We start from the raw sequence: 23,432 nt of genomic DNA on the forward strand, positions 1-23,432 counted from the left end.
CTAGGGGCCAGACCAGGCTGTCAGTGCTCTGCCCAGGGCCCCAGCCATCAGTGAACCAGACAAGCAAAACCAGGGGGGATGGTGGCCACCAGTGCTTGCCACACCAGGTCTCCAGCTCAGCTCCAGCCCAAGAGCTGCATGTTCCCTTCTAATGACCCCTGCTCAGAGCTACAGGCAGGACAAAAACAGTCTGCTTTGCTCTGCCACTGATTGCCAAGAGATGGGTGGAGTTGTTACCTGCCAGGCCCCTGGATCCAACTGTGCACATGGATCTCTCCCATCTTCTAGGGCAGATGAACACCCTGAATCCAAGGATCTTGGCAGAGATCTTCTAAGGATGGCCTGTCCAAGGGTTGCATGGACAAACATCTCTTAATTACATCTTGGCACTCTAAAGAGAGAAACCAGGAATCACCGGTCACTTGGAGAAGTTGACCCCCGTTCCTGTGCCCAGGCCATGCTGGGTGTGCCCAGAGCTGGGCCTAAACTTCCCCATGGATTCCCTGTTTGCAGGAGAGCAGGACATGTGCCACCTCCTCAGCAGTTGCCAGAGGGGGATGATCATGAGCCCACTGCTGTCTCCCAACACTGGTGTTCCCCCCGTGCCCAGAGATGAGGATCCACCTTGGGAGAGCCGTCGTGGGAAGATGATCTGCCCCCAGACGATCTGCTGGCCCTTCCTGAATGGGTGCTTCCCTGTCACCAGCTGGTACAGCAGGAGCCCCAGGGACCAGATGGTTGCTGCCTGGCCGTGGTAGCACCGCTGGTAGAACCACTCTGGTGGGCTGTAGGACAGGGTTCCTGTGGAACACAGACAGAGCTCATCAGGGGGATGCTGCTGCTCCCAGAGACTCACCCCAGCATCCCTGGGCATGTGGGGGCTGCCCCAGAGGCACATGGGGTGACCTGCTGCCCTCTCACCAGCACCTTGCACTTGTGTACAAACCTGGGCTTGCAAATGAAGCCACTGCTGCTGGAAGAGGGCAGCAGAAGCACTGGGGAGGCCCACCCATGACCCACAAATGGAAAATCCACCCAGTGGTAGAGAAAACCCACTCTCCTCCCTGCCTGCATGGCCTCCAAAAAATTGTTAATAAGCCAGGGCAAATTTGGGGAGCAGAGGAGTTCAAGCCCTTCCTCGCTGGCACGCCAAACGGGGTCAGACACTCCCATCTCTGCTACCCCCATGGGGGTTTTTGTCAGGCTGCCTGCCCCAGCCCCAGCCCAGGGCACAGTGGGTGCTGAAGGCTGTCAGCAGGGCTGGGAGCTGGCCCCTCTCACACCCCTACCCAAATCAACTTGGCTCAAGTATTAATCCCATCCCTGCAGCAACAGGGGGTAGCCCCGGTGCCACACCCACGCTGGGCCAAGAGATGCCCAGGAGCATCCCCTGCAAGGGCTCACCTGCAAATCGGGTGTAGGCTGTGTCTTGGAGGAAGGTGCCACAGCCAAAGTCAATCAGTTTCACTTGCCCCGTGGCCAGGTCCAGCAGGATGTTTTCGGGCTTGATGTCCCTGTGCAGGACCCCGCAGCTGGTGCAGTGCTGCACGGCCTCCAGCACCTGGCAAAACAGCCCCCGCGCCTCCTCCTCCGGCAGGAACCTCCGCTCTGCCAGCAAATGCGAGAGGTCCTGGCACCGCTGCGGACGCTCCAGCACCAACAAGAAGCTGTCGGGCAGCTCAAGCCACTCCAGGAGCTGAATCACTGCAGCACACCCAGAGGACACCCTGTCCATCAGCACAATCTCCAGGGGCGCACGTGTACCGTCGGGCTGGGGGAGAAGCACGGTGCCGTCAGTGGGGCTGAGCCTGTGCCAGGGCTCTGTGACCCCTCAACCAGCCCGGGATGCTCTGCACGACCCGCTGGCCCCACGCCCGCTCTCCCCGCAGGGCTCCCGGCGGCTCCTACCCTGCCGGGCCCCGGCTCATCCCCGCCCGGCACGCCCCGGCTTCTGCCGCTGGCCCCGCTCACTCACCAGCTCGCCCCAGCGCCGGATGCGATCCCGCGGCACCTTTTTGATGGCCACCTGCGAGCAAGGGGCAGCAGAAGGTTGAGCTCGATGCCCGCCCGCAGCGGCCCCGCCTTCTCCTCCGCCCCCTTCTCCTCCTCCTTCTCCGCCCGCCGGCGGCCCCGCTGCTCACCGGGGCACCGTCCGAGAGCCTCGTGGCTGCGAAGACGCTGCCGAATCCGCCGCGCCCCAGCAACGAACCCACTCGGTACCGCTCCTTCGGGCCCTTGTGCGCATTCCCTGGGGGCGAGACTCGGCCGTCAGCGCTCGGCCCGGGGCCAGGAACGGCCCCCGAGCGCTCCCCGACCTCCCCGGGCCGAGCATCCGCAGGCGTCCGCTCCTTGCAACGCGACAGCGGCGGCTCGGGGCCAGCGGCCGCGCTGCCGAGCGGCGGAGCTCGGGCCGGGGAAGCCGCAGCGGAGGCGGCGGCAACGGCTGCACCGCCTGTGTTCTCCGCGGGCCCCGGGAGGAGCCGGGGCCAGGGCCGGGGCCAGGGCCAGGGCCGGGGCAGGGCTCGGAGCAGGCGGAGCCAAAGGGCGGTGATACCGCCCCAGCCCCAGGCACTGAGGCCCGCCCAGAAGCGCCAGCGCCAGCTCGGCCGGAGCCGGGCTAAGGCGAGAGAGAGGCGGGACGCCCGGGGCCGGCGCCGGCGCCGCGGCCGGGGCCGGGGCCGGGGCCAGGGGCGGGCTGGGGGCATGTCCCGGGCGGGCAAGGGGAGAGGGGAACTGGGAGAAGAGGGGAACACAGAGAAAGGGAGATCGGGAGTGGGTGAGGGACCGAGGGAGAGAGGGTGGAACAGCGGGAGAGGGAGAAGAGAAGATAGGGAGGGTCGGAAACGTGACTTCTTTCGCTGCTTTCTCTTCTTCCGCTGCTGCCGCTGCTGCTGCTGCTGCTGCAACTGAAGCACCGGGGCCGTTTGTCCCCGGGGCCGTTTGTCCGTTGCCCGCTCGGCCCTGCCCCGAGCCCCGCGCTCCCCGGGCAGCCCCTGAGCCTGGCCAAACACGGGAACTTTGCCGTGTTGAGCCAAGAGCCAGAGTCTTGATTCCTGCAAAGGGGCACAGCAATGCCCTTGGCTGCTGCTGTGCCTTGTCCCTGCTGAGCATCAAACACTGTCTGAGCACATTCCCTGAATGCAGAATTTGTACCTGACCCAAGCACTGCACTTGTGTCTCCAGCATTGCTTTCCAAGAAGAACAGGGGAAGGCAAACTGGGTGTAGCTCATGGTATTTTACAGTGTCTAAAACTTGTCAAGTCTCAGATCTTAGAGGTGAGATCCATTTGGAATGAATGGGATGGAGAGCTAGTGCAAGATGGAAAAGGGAAACATAAAAATAAATAGAGAAAAACATGCTGGTCGTTTCTTTTGGTTTTATTTTCATTTCTTAAAAAAGCTGTTTCAATTTTCCCAAAATCTTCTCCACAGTCCTGTCTGTTCTTTCCAAAAACCTGTCCTGGAGAACGACGTGCAGCTCCTATCACAAGATGTGCCCCCAGCTGCAGCTTCTCTTGGCTTCCCACACTGTGTGTGCAGCACAACTCTTGCAGCAAAGCAGGACAAATATTTGAAGAACTTGACAACTTGTTCTTGCTTTTCTTTGTGGACTGGGGAGTTGTGCCATTGGTACGGTTTTCATTGTTACTCTTCTACCCTAAGGAAACATGATGAGCTGCCAGGAATTGTTAGGGAATACAAGCCTGGTTGAATGTGGAGAAAGAATCTCCAGAGCCTGCAGCCAGCAGTGGAGAGCTCATCATTCCAATAGCGCCATGGACATCTTGAAAGTGATCTGGAACATGAAAATGGGATGACAGAGGGAGTTTGTTTCTGTGTTCAGTTGAGATGATTCTACATCTCTTGCACTGGGAGAAATCAAGAGCACCATCAGTGGATGATAAGAACCAGAACATGGTAAGTTGGACCTCTCAGTAGATGAGAGAAAGAATGTGAAAAGGACAAATGCAGGGAATGACTTGGTGAAGTTTGTCTGTTAAGAAGGGTCATTTTTTCCTAATAATTCCCAATTCATTCCCTTTGCTTTTGTCCTTTTTAGCAAGGCTATTTGCATGGCAGAATCCCCAGGAAATGAGAACCTGGAGCTTGTGGAAGTGCCTGAAAGCTGCCCTGTTCCTCTGCAGGGACACTCAGGCTGAAACAGGAGCCTGAGGGCTCTCTTGGGAAGCCTCCTCCGAGCTGGAATTTGTGCCATGCCAGGAGAGGAGGAGGGGGAGGACGATGGGAGCTGTGTGTGAGGAGCAGGAGGTTTGGGCCGCAGGACATTCCGTCTGTGCCGCTGCCCCGCAATGGGCGGCCGTGCCCGGGGCTCTGGGCCTGCCCCGCGTGCGCTGAGCTCCCGACACTGCGGGAGCTGCCCGGGCTGGGCTCAGGTTCCCACTGGGACTGGGCAGCAGGCTGGGCTCCAGCTGGGATCAGCAGCAGCTGGAAATACCTCTGGGCATCTCCACTTTCTGCTGTTGCTCAGGAGAAGAAGCAATGAAGCGACAAGTTCTGGTTTTCCTTTCTCCTGGTGTATTTTTTCATTTTATTTGCCACTGCAGAGGCAATTTGTGTGATGGCCTCTGTCAGTTGATTCTATTTCAGCAGCAGCAGCAACAGGGCTGTGTTTGAGCACTGCAAATGTCCGCTGTGTGGCTTTCATTCCCCTCGACTTAGTGCTCAGGGCCTTGGGAGCATTCTGATCTCTACTGATCATGATGCCTGAAACAAAAATCCTGAGTTCCCCATCACAAGAGGACTCTGGGCAGCACTGATTGAAAGAGGCAATTGCAGTTGTACTGCTAAAATTCAGGTGGCAAGCAGAAGAGGGGCAAGAGCAGCCGAGATCTACAATGTCCAAGGCCAAGGCACCAAGAGCCTCCTGCTGTCACCTCAGGGTGAGTAAAACAGAGCTGAAAACAGCGCTGGAACCCGATCCTTTCTTCCTCTGAGGGCTGGCTCAGGGCAGCAGAGGCGGGCCCTGAGGAAGCCTGAGGGCTGTTTGTGGGGGATTGTTGCTGTAGTCCAGAATTGCCCTGGAAAAAGCCCTGGGAAGCCGAGGCAGGAGCAGGTGGGAAGGGCCGGCGCTGCTGCTGCTCCTGGCCGGGAGCCCCGGCCGGGCCGGGCCGGCGCCCGCTGCGCTGCGGCTGCTGCTGCTGCCAGAGCCGGGCGGGACTCGGGGACAGGGAATGGACACGGGGGGACAGCAAAGGCCTTGGGGGCTGCAGGGATGGTGGTGCTCGGGCCAGCGCCAGCACAGAGCTTCAGCCCGCAATGAACCCCGAGGGAAACGCTGGGGAAAGGCTCCATTCAGCCTTTCTTTACTCGGCGCTGTGAAGGGACGGAAATAAAAGGAGAACAAGCAGGGCCCGACCCCTTCTCCTTTGGGAGGAGCCCCGCGCCTGGGGCTGTGAGGGGCTGTGAGGGGAAATGAAGGGCTGTGAGGGGCTATGAGAGGTTCTACAGGGCCATGAGAAGTTCCATGGAGCTGTGAGGGGCTGTGAGGGGCCATGAGGAGCCTCAGCCCTGGCAGGAGGGGGTCCCACCATGTCCCCAGGGCAGGGCAGCCGTGAGGGGCTGTGAGTGCAGACGTGGCAGCAGAGCGGGCTTGGGGCAGCTCTGGGAGGGGATGAGACCCTTCCCCATCTCCACACCACACCAAACCCAGCATTAACAGGATTTTCCATCTTTAGAATGCACTGGCAACTGGGAGTCAAGTGTACAGTTTAATCCTGGTGGGAAGAGCAAAGGAATTTTCCCAGTGAGTGACATCCTGCCATTCTTATTAATGTCGAAGATTTAAAAGTCTAAAAATGAATAGGTATACTATTAAATATTAAGAAATACAATAACAAGAAATAAAGCCCCAAATCCAAGCACCCTGCTCAGTAATATGCTCTTGTCTCTAGTAACAGATTAGCAATATACAAATAAATGAAAGAGATTTCATTTATAATTCTGACTTCTTTCATTTTTTTCCCAAGGTTCTGGTCCCTTTCCTTCAGGGTCATTTCCTTTACTCACCCACTTTCTAATAGGTAGAAGGGAGTTAAGCATACCAGAAAAGGCAACAGCTCCTGTTTCAAAGGGAAGCAGCCACCACTCCAGGAAACCTGAATTGCCCCCAGGCACGTGTGTGCACTTGAAGGGTGAGCAGGTGTTGGGGACAGAGATCTCAAACCCCTTCTAAGGCTGTGAGAAACCCACAAGTGGCAAAGTATCACTGAGGGTCAACTCATGCTGAAATTCCATTCCCCCACACGCTCCAAATGGGCAGGCAGGGCTGGGCTCTGGCAGGGTTCAGTTTTGAGTGCCTTGTGTTCTATGGCATGGAAGTGATCCTGTCAACCCTGGTACTGATGGATTGTGATATGGCTGCAGAAGGAACAGGGGGAATCTCAGGAGACAGGAAAGTCTTTTCTTCTCCTTTCTCCCTGCAGAACCCCCTCCCCAAAGAGAAATGCCTGTGCTGGGTTTCCATGGCACCCCTTCCCTCAGCCCAGTGTCTGACCCACTGTGTGCTCTGCAGGAGCCAAAGCCAGAGCAGTCCCAATATCAGTCACCACATGGTCCCCACACAGCAGGAGAAAGCACTGCTTGCAGTGGGGCTGCTGATCTGTGACCCATCCTGGTTCCATCCACCCCACTCCTCTCAGCCACAGACACCAGAAGGATCCCAGGAAAGCCACAGTGCTCTACCAGATGCCAGGAGCACTCCCTGCTGTGGCCTCAGGGATGCTGGGTGACCTCGTTGATGAGCATCTCTGGCTGGTGATGGAATGTGTGGATGGAGGCCCTTGACAGGAGGTTGGTTGGGACACGTGTGGGGCTGAAGGAGAGATGGCAGCTGTCAGTCAGGAGGGCAGGGACCCCACATGTGAGTCCATTGCCTTGGACACTCTCAGCCCCAGGACGTCCAAGAAGTCACACAAGGCTTTGGCACTCTCAGCCTTCTTTTCCCCAAGTTCCTTCTTTCTGTACATTTACAGCAGAGAACCTTGTTTGTTTTTAGAACTAGAACAAAGATCTCAGAGGGAACAGCCTTGCTGGTTTTAGTCAGAAGCATCAGTGAACAAAAGTTGTGTTTCCTTTTCTTTGGTCACATCTTTGTTCCTCCTGAGTGTTCAGGCTGGGTTGTGGGGTGTCCTCATTTGCTGCATTTTCTGAGTTCCTCTTGGATCCTTTGGAGGGCAATAGGTTGTGCCCTCTGAGGATCCTTTGTGCTCCTTGGTGACCCAGGAGAACCTTCCAGGTGGTTTTTGGGGGAGCTGCTGCTGTGATGTCACAGGAACGTTGCCGTGTCCTTGTGGTGTTCCCATTGCTGTGGGGCACAGAGGCCTCAGTGTCAGAGCGGCTCTGGGTGCCTGCTCATTGCCTGAGGATCCTCCTGCCTGAGGCATTCTCAGCAGCCAGCCCAGCCCCTGACGGGTGTCCTTCTGTCCTGGCAGGGGGACAGACAGTCTGCAGACATGTGCAGCACAGCCAAAATGATCCAGCAAGTGGTTACTGCACTTTGCACTCTGGACACTGGGGCTTCTTATGGGTATTTTGTAACCCACTCGGCCCCTAAGTTGAGGATTTCCCCAGGTGCACCATATGTGCCTTTGGGATTGCTGTGGGCTTTCCATTCTACCTTTGGAATGGAGGTGATTTTGAAAGAAAATTGCCATTTAGATGCCATTTGTTTGGGAGAGTTCCTGCCAACAACTTCTTAAAAAAAGGGTTTGTTTCTAGCCAGCAGGGTGTGCACAGCATTTGGAATGGAGCCTGGGGGGGTTCTGTTCCCTAAGAGGAGAGTCTGTGGCAGTGGACCCTGGTACTCCCTCCATTTGCTGGTCCAGCCAAAAACTGGACACAGCCAAGTATTTTGTGCTGTTCTCCTGCCTGCTGTGTGATCCAAAAGGACTGTGGCTCCAGGAGGGAAGTTGTGAAAGGAAAATGCTCTCTCTTGGCATTGACTTGTTGTGTGGGAGTTTCCAGCACAGGCAGCTTTTTCTCCTAACAGCGTCTGGTTCAGGTGAAGGTCACCTCACACATGGATACTGCGAAGCTCCTTCTTCAGTGAGTGGGAAAGGAACCTGTGGTGTTCAGAGATCCCAGTTGCTCCCTTTCAACACCAATATGAGCCCAATAAGCTCCAGGATGATCCTTGTCACATGCCAGCACTCCCAGGATGGTCCCAGTTGCCTCTGGCTAGATCAACCCAGTCAGTCCCAGTATGATGCCATTTCCCCCAGCGTGCCCCCAGTTGCTCCCAGTTACCCCCAGTATGGGATGATGTGCAAGGTATGTTGTCAGTCACTCTCAGATACTCCCAGTATGAGTCCAGTCACTCCCAGTATAATCCAAAGATGGATGGATGGGAAGCCTGATGGAATCATGGAGACACTCTAGGGCTCCATGGAACCAAAGGACTTTGTGACACCAAGGGGTCCCATGGAACCAAAGGAACGTTGTGACCCTGGGAGGCCTCATGGAATCATGGAGACCATTGTGACACTCTAGGGCCCCATGGAACCGTGGTGACACCAAGTTGGCTGGGAGTGTTGATGTGCTGCAGGGTAGGAGGGCTCTGCACAAGGACCTGGACAGGCTGGATCCAGGGGCCAAACCCAACAAGGTGAGGTTTAACAAGTTCAAGTGCTGGGTCCTGCACTTTGGCCACAACAACCCCTGCAGTGCTCCAGGCTGGGGACAGAGTGGCTGGACAGCAGGCAGGCAGAAAGAGACCTGGGGCACTGATGGACAGCAGGCTGGGCATGAGCCATCAGTGTGCCCAGGTGGCCAAGGAGGCCAATGGCTCCTGGCCTGGATCAGGAGCAGTGTGGCCAGCAGGACCAGGCCAGGGATTCCCCCGCTATGCTTGGTACTGGTTGAGCTTTATCTCGAGTGCTGTGTCGAGCTCTGGGCCCCCAGTTTAGGAAGGACATGGAGGAGCTGGAGCTCTGCCTGCACAGAAGGGGCTTCACACCTGGGAGCCCGGCCCTGAGGGCAGAAGCTGTGCTGGGGGGACAGAAGGGAGAAGCCTTGTTCAGAGGGAGGGACTGCACTGCAGGGGCTCCTATGGACATCTCTAAACTCTCTCTGCCACAGGATTTCTGAGCTTTTGTTTACTTTCCTTCCCTCATCTTCTCTCTGCTTCTTGGAGATTTTCCTCCTGCAGGTGTTCCCCTGTGGCTGATCTCTCCCTGCCAGCACCCACAGATCCCAAATCTCTGTGCACTCTCCTTGGCCTGACAGAACCCTGCCTGTTTGCAGGGCTCTGGCTGGGGGCAGGTTCTGTTTGCAGCTTGGAGAAAGGACAGCTCAGATTAAGCCTGATGGGTCCAGCAAAGGTGATGCTGGTGCTGTCCATGGGCAGAGTGGCTCAATGCACATTAGGAACCTCCCATGAGCCTATTGATCACTAAAAGTAACAGTTTGGATGTCTCAGGCACTTGTCAAGATTCATAATACCTTTATTATTTGTCCCCCTCCTCCCTGCCTTTCTCCGATGGTAGGAAACTGAATACAAAGTCTTAGGAAATGTCCTCATTTTTATCAAAATCCTTGTCTTGGAAATATTCTATGACTGATCAGAAGCCCTCAGCATGTCAGAGCTTCATGAGCATTCACCTCCCCTACACCACAAATACTCAGAGTTGTACTCACAGGGTCTGTAGGCACTGGCATGTTCCAGCTTTAGGAGATGGCTCCAGGAGCTGCAGCTGCATTGTTCTGCAGCCAGAGGCTTCCTGTGTCAAGGGCTGGGAGGGATTGTGCCCCAGGCACTTCTCAGCACCTTCCCTGCCCTGACTGATTGAAGCTCTCTGTGCCTCTGGGCTGTGCCCGGGGTGGCTGCAGGAAGTTCCCCAGCCCTGCTGGGCTGGGAGAAGAGCTGCTGAGCAAGAGAAATGTGCTTTTGAAGCTTTTCCTAGTTTTCAGGATCATCCTCTGTGCCAGGAGCCTGGCCCAGCTCAGCAGCACAGGCACAGCAGCAGGACTTTAATGACCCTCTTGGGGCTTTGTGCTGAGGCCCTGAACATCAGTCCCTGAGAGGGAGGGGAAGAAACTTCTCAAGAACTCCAAGTCGGAATCCAACTCCAAAGTTTCTTTTCCTTTTAATGGGTCCCACTGAGGGATGTGACTGAGAAAGTGTCCCCAGGCTCCAGGCAGGGCAGAGAACTGGAGGCACTGATGACAGGTGGGGACAAAGAGAAGCCAAGTCTTGGTGCCCTGGGCCACAGCAGCCTCTGTGCCAGCAAGGGCTGTGAGGAGACACCTTGTCCTGAGGCCCTGGGGCCTCCTGGCACAGCCCCAGCAAGGCTGGCCACTGTCACCCCCTTGGCCTGCCCTCAGCATCCCCCCTAGCCCACATGCCAGTGGCCTCAGGGATCTGCTGGAAGGAGTCCCTGGGGAGCCTTGCTCAGGAATGGCCCTGGGGGCTCCTTCATGCTCCCAGGGACTGCAGCTTTTTCAAAGCACTTTGGCTTTTGCTTTTGCCTTGGAGTCTCTGAGAGGTTTGTGCAATCATGATCGGTAATTATGTGCTGTAATTAGTCCCTTGAGAGGCTTTGTCAGTAACAACACTCAGTGGGGCTCATTAATGCTTCAAGGTACTTCAGGTTCTTAAGGCACTTTCCATTCTGCTTCACACACTGAATCTCTGAGAAGTTTGTGCAATCATGGCCCCAATTATCTGCTTTAATGAGTCCCTTGGGAGCTTTGCATTGACACTCAGAGGGGTCATCAAGACTTTGAGATACCCAGGGTTTTTTCAGGGACTTGGGATTTTCCTTTCCACACTGAATCTCTCTGAGAGGTTTTTATGCAATCCTGGCCTCCAGTTCTGTCCTCCAAGGAATCCATGAGGAGCCTGTGTTTGGGATGGACTTCAGTGGCACCCATTAATGAAACGAGACACTGGGAGTTTTTTCGGACTCGGACTCCTGGAAAGGTTTGTGCAATCTCCTCTCAAGCCCTGAGGTTCAAGGGCTCAGCTCCAAATGCACCATGGGGCCCATTAGGATCAAGCAAGTCCTAACAAACCATGGCTCTGTCTTGATTTCCCTCTGCTCTGGTGCAGTTCTTAGGAAACTTTCCTACAATCATTATGGAAAAATAGTTCAATGAGCTTCTAGGAAATATGTATTCCTTTTTTAAGGGGCATCTTTTATTACTCTTCTCCTTGGAGCAGTGGTGATTGCAGCATTCAGTGATGGATATTGATCCAGGGTCTCTCCTAAGAAGGTCTGGCCAGGTCAAAGAAGCTGTGTCTTGAGGTCTGACCCAGTGTGGACAACCTTGCTCCACATTTCCCAGTCCCATCCTGTCTCTCCTCACTCCCCTGGGACCTGCTTTGCTCACACAACTGGCTGCACTCAGGCAAAGAGAGGTTTTTCTTTTTTGATTTTAGCAATCTAAAACTCCTGAGTTTCCCCATGGAAAACAGACACCCTCCTCAAGCGTGTGCCAAGCCCAAGGTGCCACCAAGGAGCTTCCTCTTCCCCAAGGCAGAACCATGCAAGGAATGTTTCAGACACACAGGAAGTTCTACAAGAAACACAAAGCCAGAGTTGTCTGAAGGCAGAATTAGAGCAGCTGCTGAAGGACAGAAAAGCTTTGAACTCCTTGCAGCTGAAAGCACCAAGTGGGTTGTTGGGAGGTGTGTGAGTGAGCCAAGAGTGAGGGAAGGGAAATGCAGAGAGCCCTGGAAGTGTTTCTGTGCAGACAGGCTGTGGGGAAGGGCACTGCAGAGCTGCCCTGGGCCAGCTGTGAGGGTGGATTATCATCCCAACCTGCCCTGGGCCATTGCAAGGGGCTGTTGCCATGGACACTGCACTGACCCCACTGCTGGGTTTGGGTGCCATGGCAATCCCCATCAGATTTGGAAACTTGAATCAAGTTGTTCCCAGAGGTTTGGCTTGTTAAGGTGTTCTGAATATTAGTGAGCCTTGGGGCACTGAATTCCTGATCTGAAGAGCTGAAGGCTGAACAAGCCTCTGGAGAAGTAAAAGGCAGCAGCAGTAGCAGCCTCCTAGTTGCTGAGGATGTCAGCAGCCCCCACTGAGGCCATCCCTGCCCAGAGACCCTGGGGGAATGGGCAGACAAGGAGAGCGTCCCTGGGGCTGGGGAAGCAGAACTCAGAGGCACCAGCGGCTCCAGGTGGGAAATGGAGTGTGGAATGGAGCTGTGAAAGCCCTGCCTGGGCTGTGCCAAGCAGGACAGACAAGGCCTGAGCCCCATCCCCCAAACAACTCTCTCAAGGAGACCTTTAAAAGGAATTATAATTGTATGTGTCCTCTGAGTTGGATGCACTGGAGAAATACTGGTAAGAGATCTTCAAGAGGTCAAAACCAGAAAACAGTCTTTATTGGTAAATCTGAGAAAGTTTGACAAATGGTTTAATATGACATTCAATCAACAAAAAACATTTCTCAAAGCATTAACTTGGCCCATTCAACCTCACAAATTATAAACCCATTCAATTTTAAGTTAATCCAAATTTGCAAGAGGACAGAAATAGAAAAAGAAGACACAAAAAGAGAGAAAGACAAAGAAGATACAGAGAAGCACACACACATCTACCAACTCCTGGATTCCAGCAGTGTTCAGAGAGAAATCCCAAGAGGAGGTAGTGTCAAGATGTGTGCTTGCCTTGTGGTCAGCCTTAAATACCCCTTGGTCTTCCTGGGCCCATTCCCCACGTGGGATTTCCGATCATTTGGTCACTCAGGAGCTGGGCTGAGGGTTCCAGAGGTGAGTGTGGAGCATTGCCTTTGGTGTGCCAGGGACTGGCAGACAGTGCTGGGCTGGGATAGAGGCTCTGGGGGGATTGGGGTTCCAGGGCAGTGCAGTGCTGGGGTTACAGGGCTGGACAAGGCTGGACCTGCCCCTTCCTCCCCTTTGAAACACAAAATGTTTCCAGCCAACAATCTTCTCCAGTCTCTCACAACAGGCAACGTTGGAGGTGGAATTCCAGTTTTTGTCATGGGCACCTGGCTGAGATGGACAATTCTTTTCCATAGGAAGGAAAGCACAGAGGCTCAGGGTTTGGAAAGCAGGTGAGAGCTGGACATCAGGAGGCCAAGGCCAGCCCGACTTTTCAGTAATGGCAGAATTTGTCTGGGAGCAGTCTTTGGATCAAGGGAATGTTGGAGGTGGAATCCAAATTTTGGCCATGGATGCCTGGAGAAGCAGGACAGTTCTTTCCCACAGGAAGGAACTCACAGTGCCTTCCCCAGTGTTTCAGTAGCAGATGAGAAGAGACCCTCAACATGTCAAGGTCAGTTGGACCAGTCAGGTGGCCCCTGGGAGGCCAAAGCAGCCAGACCTGTTCTGTGTTCCCTTGATTTTATGGGGCCCCATAGAGTCACCATGGACCCTTCCTTCAGTGGGGCCCTGCAGTGTCATAATGGTGCTGTGATTCCATGGGATCCAGCAGTGTCGTAGTGGAGCACTGATTATAAGAAGACCTGCAGTGTCACAAAGGCCTCTTGGTTTCATGAGGCCCCACAGTATCCCAATGGTCCTCTTGGTTCTGTGGGGACCACAATGGTCTCACTGTTCCATGAGGTCCCACAGTGTCACAATGCTTTGTTTATTTCATGGTGCCCCACAGTGTCACAGATGTCCCTTGGTTCCATGGGGCCCTGTGCTGGTGCATTCCCCCCTCCCCTTCTCAGGCCGCCCTGCCAGCTGAGAAATGCTCCTTGGGCCTGGGCCTTGGCCAACAGCCCCTGGGCTCAGCTCCTGTGCAGCTCATCAGAAACACTGTCTGCTCCCAGGCACTGCTGCTGCCAACCAGCTCCTGCTTGCTTCAGGAGCAGCCCTGGGAACTGTTTCTGTTCCCTCCGTGCCACAACATCCCTGTTCTCAGCCTTGCAAAGAAAGCTGTTGATGCCAAGTGCGGCCAGGATGAAACATTGCTGTGCCTGAAGCCCCTCTCTTGGGGCCCTACAAACAGCGCTCCAAAAGGAGCCCCTTGCAGCTCTCCTGGGCCAGCCACCTCCCTCGGAGTGGGGCCTCTGCGAGCCGGGAACTCTCCCGTTTGCTGCACTCGGGGCATCCCCGAACAACGACGGAGCCTGGGCCCATCCCCGCACTCCTCCAGGCTCAGCCCTTCGCCCGCTGGGGAGATGCCAAAGCATCCGCAGGGAGCATTTCCCTGCCCTGCAGGGCAATTTCTCACAGCTGCCTTGCACTGCCTCTTTGTGTCTGTGTGCACACACCAGCGCTGTGCCCTGGCAAATGTGGCAGAAATGCTGCTCTCGGAGGGGCTGGGGTGCCTTGGAGATCTGAGTCAGTCAGGCCTGTGAGTGAGGGTAAGTCACCAGGTATAAACTAAGTTCAATGCTGCCTAGTGTTGTTCTTTGCTAAGTTAAGTTTAATAGAAGTTATAGGCTGTCCTGGTTTAGGGCAAATTTGGCAGAAGACCTCCAGTGGGGCTCCCCCCGGGAAGCAAACCCACGTGGCCCTTTTCTCCCACCCCCCAACCGGTTGGGGAAGAGATTTCTCTGAGAGAAGTGGAAAAAACCTGTTTATTTCACAGGTACAGCACTACCCAGCACAAAAATGAGTGATATCGAATTACAAAACCTCTCACCATTCAGAAGAGATGATAAACTTCAGAGGGTCTCTTTCCTGTGGGTGTTTGCTCTGTTATCAGTCCCTCTGGCGCTGGAAGATGCCGCTGCCCAGGCTGGGCTCCCGGTAGTCCACGGGTGCAAGCTCTCGGTGCTCCCCTGAGTCCCCAGTCCAGAGCAGGTTCAATTTGTTTCAGAAAAAAGGGAAAGAAAACAGTCCAGGAAGACCTCTCTGCTCCGGCTAGTTGGAAAGCCAAGGTGATCTGTGTCTTGTTGTCTGTCTGTGCTGTAGTCAAAACTCCGGATGCGGGGGGAGCAACTACAGCCTCTGATAACAGACTCGCTGCTTCTTTTTCCACTCACTTTTACTCTTAGATGAAATTTTAAGAATACAAAACTTGTGTCTGGGTTAGGTGGACGAATGGGGATACAATTTAACATCATAATCAACCCACGACATAGGGTAAGTTGAATATTGTTAAGGGTTATCCCTCTGTTAAATCAAAAAGTCATAGGTTATAAGTTAGGTTAAATATAGTAAATACAGCTCTTTTGCTGAATTGTGACATTTTGCCATCAGTTAAGGCTGAGGTATAAGTCAAGTCCTGTTAAGTTTGAGCTCTGGAAAGCTTTTAGGCTGTATTCCTTTTATCTTTGCCCTCACTGTCCTCTTGTCACACACACACACACACACACACACACACACACACACACACACACACACAAACACATGGACAGTTCCGGGTTCATTTCTGGTTTAGTTGCCTGGATTTTGTTTGGTTTTGTTGTTGCTTTGTTTCCTTGCTGTGCCTGAAGTGTCCAGTCAGGAGCAGAGTGACTCTTGCCAAGGAACTTTGTGCTGCTGGTGCTTAATATTAAATCTGGTTTTTGCTGCTCCCTTGCTGGGGATTTTTTAAGTGCTCTCAAGCCCTTGTTGGTGACAGGGTGAAGGAGCCCTGGCCCAGGCTCTGGCCCTGGGGGACACGGGGACGCTGCCGGGGAGGTCCCTGTCCCCCTGTGCCAGACCCCACTGCCCTTGCAATGTCCCACAGCCATTCTGTGATGCCACAGCCCCTCTGAGGTGGCAGAACCCACTCTGATGTCACAGCCTTCTCTCTGACATCACACACTCTTCTCTGTGATGTCACAGGGAACACTGTGATGTCACACAGCTACTCTGTGATGTCACAGTCCGCTGTATGATGTCACATCACTGCCATGTGGCCTCACAGCCTGTTCTGTGATGTCTCACAACCAACCAGTGATTTCACAGTCCAACCTGTAGTGGCTTTGTGATGTCATCCAGCAACTCTGTGATGTCACAACCTGCTCTGTGATGTCACAACCCTCTCTATGATGACATACATTCAACCTCTGATGTCATAGTAATGTCTGTGATGTCACAACCTACTAAGTGATATCACCCAGCCCACACTGTGATGTCATACAGCCACACTCTGATGTCACACCCCAATTTCTGATGTCACAGAATCCCCTCTATGATGCTGTAGCTGCTCTGTGACCTCACACAACAAACTCTGTGATGTCACAGCCCCATCTGTGACCTCACACAACCCACTCGGAGCTGTCACACAGCCCCTTTCTGACATCCCAGCTGCTCTGGGGCTCCAGGACACAGCCACAGAGGTGCCGCTGTGACACAGCCCCCTCTGGCACATCCCACAGCCCCTGCCAGTGCTGAGCCCCTGGGAGCTCTGTCTGGGCCTGCTCGTGTCCCTGAGCTGCCCTGGCAGGGCCCCAGCCCTGCTGGGCTGTGCTCAGGAGCTGCTCCTGGCCAGAGCTGTCTCTCTGCAGGGCTGCCCTTGCCAGGAGCTGCCTCTGGGCCAGGAGCCCGGCCCAGCTCAGCAGCACAGACACAGCACCGGCACTTTCATCACCCTCTCGAGCCTTTGGGGCTCTTTGCATCACACTCAGTCCCTCAGAGTGTGCTCCAAAAACTTCTCAAGAGTTCAAAGTCAGATGGAAACACTGAAGTTTCTTGTAGTTCAAATGAGAGACATGAGTGAGAAAGCGTCCCCGGTTTCCAGGTAGAGCAGAACACTGGAGGCCCTGATGACAGCTGGGGACAAGCAAGGGAAAGGTGTCTCTGGTGCTGAGCAAAGCTGGATGTGTTTCAGGAATGCCAAGGGCCAAGGGCTGAGCCCCAGCCCCTGGCAAGGCAGATGCTGTCCCTCCCTCATTGCTCAGGGCTCTTCCCGGGGCACTGGCATGTGGGGATGTGCAATGCCAAGGGCAGCACCATGGGGCGGCCCCTGCCAGGCTGCTGAGCAGGGACAAGGAGGCAATGAGGCCCCAGGGCTGCCAGGGTCACTTGTCCCCTGCTGGCCTCAGGCCCAGGGATAGCAGCCATGGCCAAAGGGCTGCACAAGTTGCCTCTGGCAGGGCCTTGCAGCTGCACAGCCCAGAGCCCTCAGCCTCTACCTGCTGCGTATGTGATGAGGCCTCCAGACCCCATCCTGGGAGATTTTTTGGTCCTCTCCATGGTCTGTGAAAATGGAAACACTGGTCAAAATTATTTTCTACCTAATCTTGCAGTGACAGAACAAGGATCAATATCTTTATAGTGAACAAGAGTGAATATCTTATAGTGAACAAGAGTGGATTTGGATTTATTAGGAGGAAATATTTTACAATGAGAGTGGCACAAAACTGCAACAGTTTTTCCAGAGAAGTGGATGCCCCATCCCAGGATTGCTCCAAGAGCAGGAGCTGTGTCACCTGACATAGTGAAAGTGCCCACCTGTCTCCAAGGATGGAATTGCTGTTGTGTGGGTTCTCTGATGTGCCGGGTGCCCTCACAACCCTCCTGGCCAGAATGTCTGCTGAGGGCCAGCCAGGCTGCTGCAGTGGCAGTGACCTCACAGCCATCACCATTTCAGCCATGTCCGCTGGGCCTGGCTCTCCCCTTTCCTCTGCCCCTGCCTTGTCTCTGCTGGCATGAAGAATTTGTTCATTATTATCTTGTCCCCAGGGTGCTGGGGCCAATTGCTTCCCAGTCAGGCTCCTGGAGCAGAAGTGGCTTTTCAGAGCCCAGCCAGAAATGAGCCCTGAAGCAGCAGCTCTGCAGTGCTGGCCACCAGGCCGGGGTGCCAAGGGAGCCTTCTGGCCATGCCCTGGAAGCAGCTGCTGCTGCCAAGGTGCCTTTGGTGCCTCAGGCTGTCCCTGGCACAGCTCCCAGCACGGCACTCTGCACTTGTGCCCGAGCCCTTCCCTGGGTTGGGGCAGGGCTGGGGCTTTTTCTGCAGTGGGATCTGCCCTGGCCATGGCACAGGAAAGGCAGTTCCTGCTGGAGCAGGAGGCTCGGCCTGGAATGGGCTCAAACAACTCCAGCAAGGCCCTGTTTACTTCAAAACTCCTTCCTAGAGCACCATAGCCTAAAAATTCTTATATCTCCTATACTGTGGAGTAAATCACTTTTGTTTTAATTTACTCTCTGGTGAAAATAAATCTTTCTGTCTAATCATGATCAGAAACAATCATAGCTGTATTTGTAGAAAGATATCTTGTATTCCATCATTAATCCTGTGGGACAAGTTGCATTAGGATGTTGAGAGACCGCCAGCTCTTCACCAGTCTTCACAGAAGTAATTGTGAATGCCAGTTTATTTCTATCTTTAGCACACTTTTATAGGGTTCTACAGGGTCTGCAGGCAGAGCAAGTTACTATTGGCTAACACACACAGTTTACATTTTTTCTCTTACACACAGGGATATTGTTTTACTTTACTCTCTCTTCTGCATGAAGGTTTCAAGGACTTTAGCCCTTAATATCACGACTTATTTCAAAGGCTGGTTTGTGCATACAGGCCTTTACTAATATATAAAATATAGCAACAAATCCCCCTTTCTCTTTTTGCACAAACCAGGCTTTGGATAAGATAACATATAACTTAGACTGTCATCCCAATTAACATTATAAGTAAAGTCCGTCCCCCTTCTAGCACAAGAGACCTCAACCATCCAGTGATGCCCCGGCTGGCAAACCAACTTCCAATGGGATCACTATCTTCCTTCAGGGCATGCAACCCATCCTGTAGCTGTTGTAGTTGCTCATGGATGGAAGCTGAATGATCAGCAAGATCCAAGCAGCACATGCCTTCAAACTCTCCACAACCATGTCCTTGTGCTAAGAGCAAAAGGTCAATTGCAACTTGATTTCATAGTACTGCATGATACACACTACTCACATCGGCTGAAAGCTCACTTAACATTGTGGATGTTAAGTTTAATTCTTTCCTAGTCCAGCAAGCGAGCCTTTTTAGAGTGGCTAAACTTTAATTCATTCAGGCTTCGCTTTGACTGTTTGATGTTCTTCATTTTGCTAGCTATATTCAACAATTGATGTAAGCTTGGGTGGAACAAAGTGAGTTTCCCAAGATAACAGGGTCTTCCATGTGGATTAGCAAGAATTCTAATTCCATGCTCTATCTCCACAGATTAGGAATATGGAACTAGGTGATCATTTTGGTAATTGTCCTGTGAGATTGCACCATGAATAAAGGCTTTACTTACAGTGGTAGTAACGAGATCAGCTATAGGGTTGACTGCAACCCAGTGCTGCATTACTTTGTTAGAATGACTTTTTGTCGGGGGTTCAAACATTATCCATCCACCTGAGGTATTGGTGGAACATAACAAATCCAATTCTTCTGAGGGTTGTAACATTAAGAACTTTGGTAATTTTTGCTTGCTAACAGCCTTCAAGTTGTCTTAATGTGAAGCCAACAGTGCGATTGCACTCTTGCAACATTGCCAATCGATTCAGTCGAGTCTCGTTACTAATTAAAGCTTTAAATGCTGGAGGATCCCATTCAGGGACTCCTATGAGACAGGTGCAAAAGGATCTCCAGGGGTGGCTAGGCTCAAACACATTGACCTTTGGCCAGTTCAATGTGCCAGAGTGACCCATATGTTCTGTCACTTTTGGATGTTAGTTAGCAGACAGTTGGTCACGACTATACACAACACAATTACCATAAGCATTTTACCATGTAAATGACACCATATTTGCAAACTCACAGCTAGAACTTCAATCGTTAAATGAACTTTCAAAGATGCTTACACTACCTTTTGAAGAGGGAATACTTATACTTTATACTAACATAACAATTACTACACAAGCTAAACACTTAAACTATTATCTAACTACTTTTAACACAGGTGCTCTGGTATATATGTAGTCTAAGCGTGAAAGCAATTTGCTAAAAGGGTAAACACATAACTACAGTTTGCTTTATATACAGTTAAATGGAGTCTCTTCTTAGCTCTTCTACAGAATTTCTCCAGCACGATTCAGTCCTGGAATGTTCACTGCTCCTGTGATGTCAGCTGGCAGTTGATCGGTGACTGAGGGCTTTGATGTTCAAGTTGTTCTTCAGATCCTTCAAAATCTTAAAACAAAGGATACCTGAAAATTGGTAGAAACACAACATCATAATAACAACATAAAAGTTCTGTTGGCAACTGTCTGTATAGTGTTCAGACACAACTGTGTCCTGACAGGTCCACTTCTGATCCATGTCTGAAGTACCAAGGCTGTGTGGTGACATCTCTGTTCACTGGATCTCATGTGTTCAGAGGCAGACAGTCTGGTCAGATGGACAGGTGACCTTTTTGAACCTGCCAACAAAACACAGACACTTCTCTCCTTGAAGTTAATGAATTACACTAATTAAATGCTTTTAGGGCATCCATTTCCCCCGTTTTTCTTAAAAAAAAATAAAAATGAGATGTACTTCTATTATAAACATCAACAACAACACAAAACCTTATGCACAATTAATAAGAACTTATACTAATTAAAAATCAATTAAATCTTAAACATTATTAATAACATATAAAATATAAAACTGCTATTAATTACTAAAACACTGCACTAGCATCTCATAGTTAGCAAACAAACAGAAACAAAAATCAGTGAAGGATTGGATCATCACCTCCGGAAAATGACTCTCCAAGCCCACTTCAAAATTGATCCAGCTGTCATATTAATAGGGTCAAATTGCTGAGTCAAAAAGTGACTCAAATACAGTTTTGGGACAGAAAACATCTGGATCTGTTGGCAAACATTCTGTCCAGGTAAAGTCAAGGCTTGGCCAGGGCCTGGCTTTAAACTGGAAAGATGCCTCTTAACTCATTTCTAAAACAAGGTTCTCAATAGTAGCAGCTATGAGATGCTTACAGCACAGCAAACTGTTAAAATGCATTTGTACAAAGCAAATGATCAGGAGCCTTAGGTACCAGACTAATTAAACCATGCAGCAGTTGGTTTAATCTGAAGCCTCTCCTATGGCAGCTGACCTTCAGCAATGGTACATCTTCTTAAAATTCTGGAAACACTGTAAAATAAGAAAACTATAACAAACAAAAACTGCAGAGATTGCAACAACCAATAGAACTCCTGATGAAGTCAAGGGTGTCACAGACTGCATTCACTTTTATCCACAAGCAGGTGTTCATCAGTGTTTCATCACAGCTGTCTCAGCTGTGGCCGTCCTCCTCTCTCTAGGAAAACAACTATACTTTGCAGTTTAAACAAGTGTCTCCAAGAAAACATAAAACAATTTAAATTAAACAATATCTAAACCCAACAATAATTACATATGACAAAAGGAAATAACAAACTTAGCCTTAAAAGAATATTTAAGTTAGAAAACTTAACTTAAAAACATTCAAGCCTAAACATTATAAAACTTGACTATCCTTAATTCTATTAACACTTAATCTATATTAAATGAAAACATAACTTAATCTTATTCTGTTACTACAAAAAAGCAACTAAAAGTTTAATATATACCTTTTAAACACAATGTAACAATAACATGGATTCCTTATTAAAATTGTGGAAAAAACGAGCAAATGGATAATATATACTTTAACTTAACTTTGTTTTATACAGTAAAATTCTCTTGACTAATTATTTTTTTTTTAAACCACAAATCTCTTCTGTAGATAACATTAATTGGAAGAAGGTTTTCCTAAAAGCTATAAATCACACCATATTTTAACCTTGGGTTCTAAAACCAATTATTGCAAGGCAACTTCTGTTAGTATTCACCTTAAACACTTTTCTCTTTTTTTTTTTTTTTCCTAAACCTTCAAAGAACCACAATAATTTCTCTAATAAAACTCTAAAAACTGCAATTGCATAAACTCATAATTACTTAAAACACAAAATTAACTCTAAAAGGGTATACAAAAACACTCCGAAAACCCAATAAATCACGACCCTGCAACAAACCAGGCACCGTCCCAGTGCCCCCCTCGAGAGAGGGAGCGGAGGGGTCAACCGCCCGCCCCGCCGCTGCTGCAGCTCTGCTCTTATCTTTCTTCACATTCTCCACATACTCTCGCAGCGAGGAAAAATGGAGAGAAAGAAAAAAAAAAGCCTCACAGTTAACTTTAACAAATGCAGTTTTTTTTTGTTTTTTTTTCTCTCAATCTCTCTTGTCGTTCGCCGATAGAGGAAAAAAGGCATGATTTTGCAAAAGCAGGCGATTTTACACGAAAAGTCTCTCACGGCCAGGTGCTAACAACGGTGATCAGAGTGGCCTTGGAACTTTTCTTGCGCTGCTTCTACCCCCAGGGTGCCTTTGTTCTCTGCGCTCATCTCGCTGCTCCCCCATGTCCCTCTGGTTTGGGTGGAAACCAATTTAAATTTGGCTTCTTTTCTTCCAGGGTGGTAAAGATGGAACTTAAATAAGGTTGTAGTGCTAAAAGTGACTCCAAAAATGAAGCAAATAGTTCTGGATGTATTACATCCTGCCATAACTGAACAGATTCTGTTCGTTGTTTCAGCGTTCCCTGTGGAACTTTTTTCTCATTATTTTCTTTTCCCTAACTCTCCCTCCCTCTCTCCATGGGCAATATAGATAGGAGAGCTTCCCCAGCAGTGGGAGGTAAAGGCATCTGCCGCTGTGACGCAGGTAGAATTACGGGCTCACAGCTTCAGCATATTAATTACAATTTGCAAAGTTCGACCGAGAAACACAGTGTCCTTGCTCTTTTCCGTGATTGCCGTTTCCCATATATCAGAGCCGACATATCAGTCCGTTCTTGTACCGCAAAAAGCAGTGAGCACTGCAAATGCTCAAGACAATTAGCCCATATAATGAGCATATTCAGGTCCTTTTCCCTGGCTGCTCCGCCTCGTTTAACGAGGATGCAGAGAAGCAGTTTATCTGCTGCCCCAAATGCCATGCTAGCGGCTCGGCGGCAGGGGGGAAGGTTGCGAGCCTTCTACTGCGCCCCTGCCTTCGGACTCCCCCAGTGACTCACCCCCGTTGATTCGTGAGCCGCCTATCTGGTACCGATCCAAGGCAGCATCTATCTGCACTCAGATCCGCTCCACCAACCTTGGTCCAAGGCTCCGTCCCACCGTGTGTGGATCCACTGAAGCCCCCCTGCCCGCAGGGTGTCCCGTTCAGAGCGCCAAATGTTGAGAGACCACCAGCTCTTCACCAGTCTTCACAGAAGTAATTGTGAATGCCAGTTTATTTCTATCTTTAGCACACTTTTATAGGGTTCTACAGGGTCTGCAGGCAGAGCAAGTTACTATTGGCTAACACACACAGTTTACATTTTTTCTCTTACACACAGGGATATTGTTTTACTTTACTCTCTCTTCTGCATGAAGGTTTCAAGGACTTTAGCCCTTAATATCACGACTTATTTCAAAGGCTGGTTTGTGCATACAGGCCTTTACTAATATATAAAATATAGCAACATTAGGATTCAATTTCACCTGTCCAATCTTTACACATAAACCTTTGACATAGTCCGGGGCTGGGATTGGATCCAGCTGCTCCCAGTCTCCCCTTTTAAGAAGGAATTTAAAAGTCGAGG

The 23,432-nt window shown here is 51.2% G+C and overlaps 1 pseudogene; it reads right to left on the minus strand.

Moving 5' to 3' along the window:
- Positions 1–233: 233 nt before the first annotated feature.
- On the minus strand, positions 234–17,471 carry LOC131590993 (serine/threonine-protein kinase pim-1-like; annotated as a pseudogene).
- Positions 17,472–23,432: the final 5,961 nt, after the last annotated feature.

This window comes from Poecile atricapillus, chromosome 36, assembly GCF_030490865.1.
Source record: "Poecile atricapillus isolate bPoeAtr1 chromosome 36, bPoeAtr1.hap1, whole genome shotgun sequence".
In the NCBI taxonomy this organism is placed as follows: Eukaryota; Metazoa; Chordata; class Aves; order Passeriformes; family Paridae; genus Poecile; species Poecile atricapillus.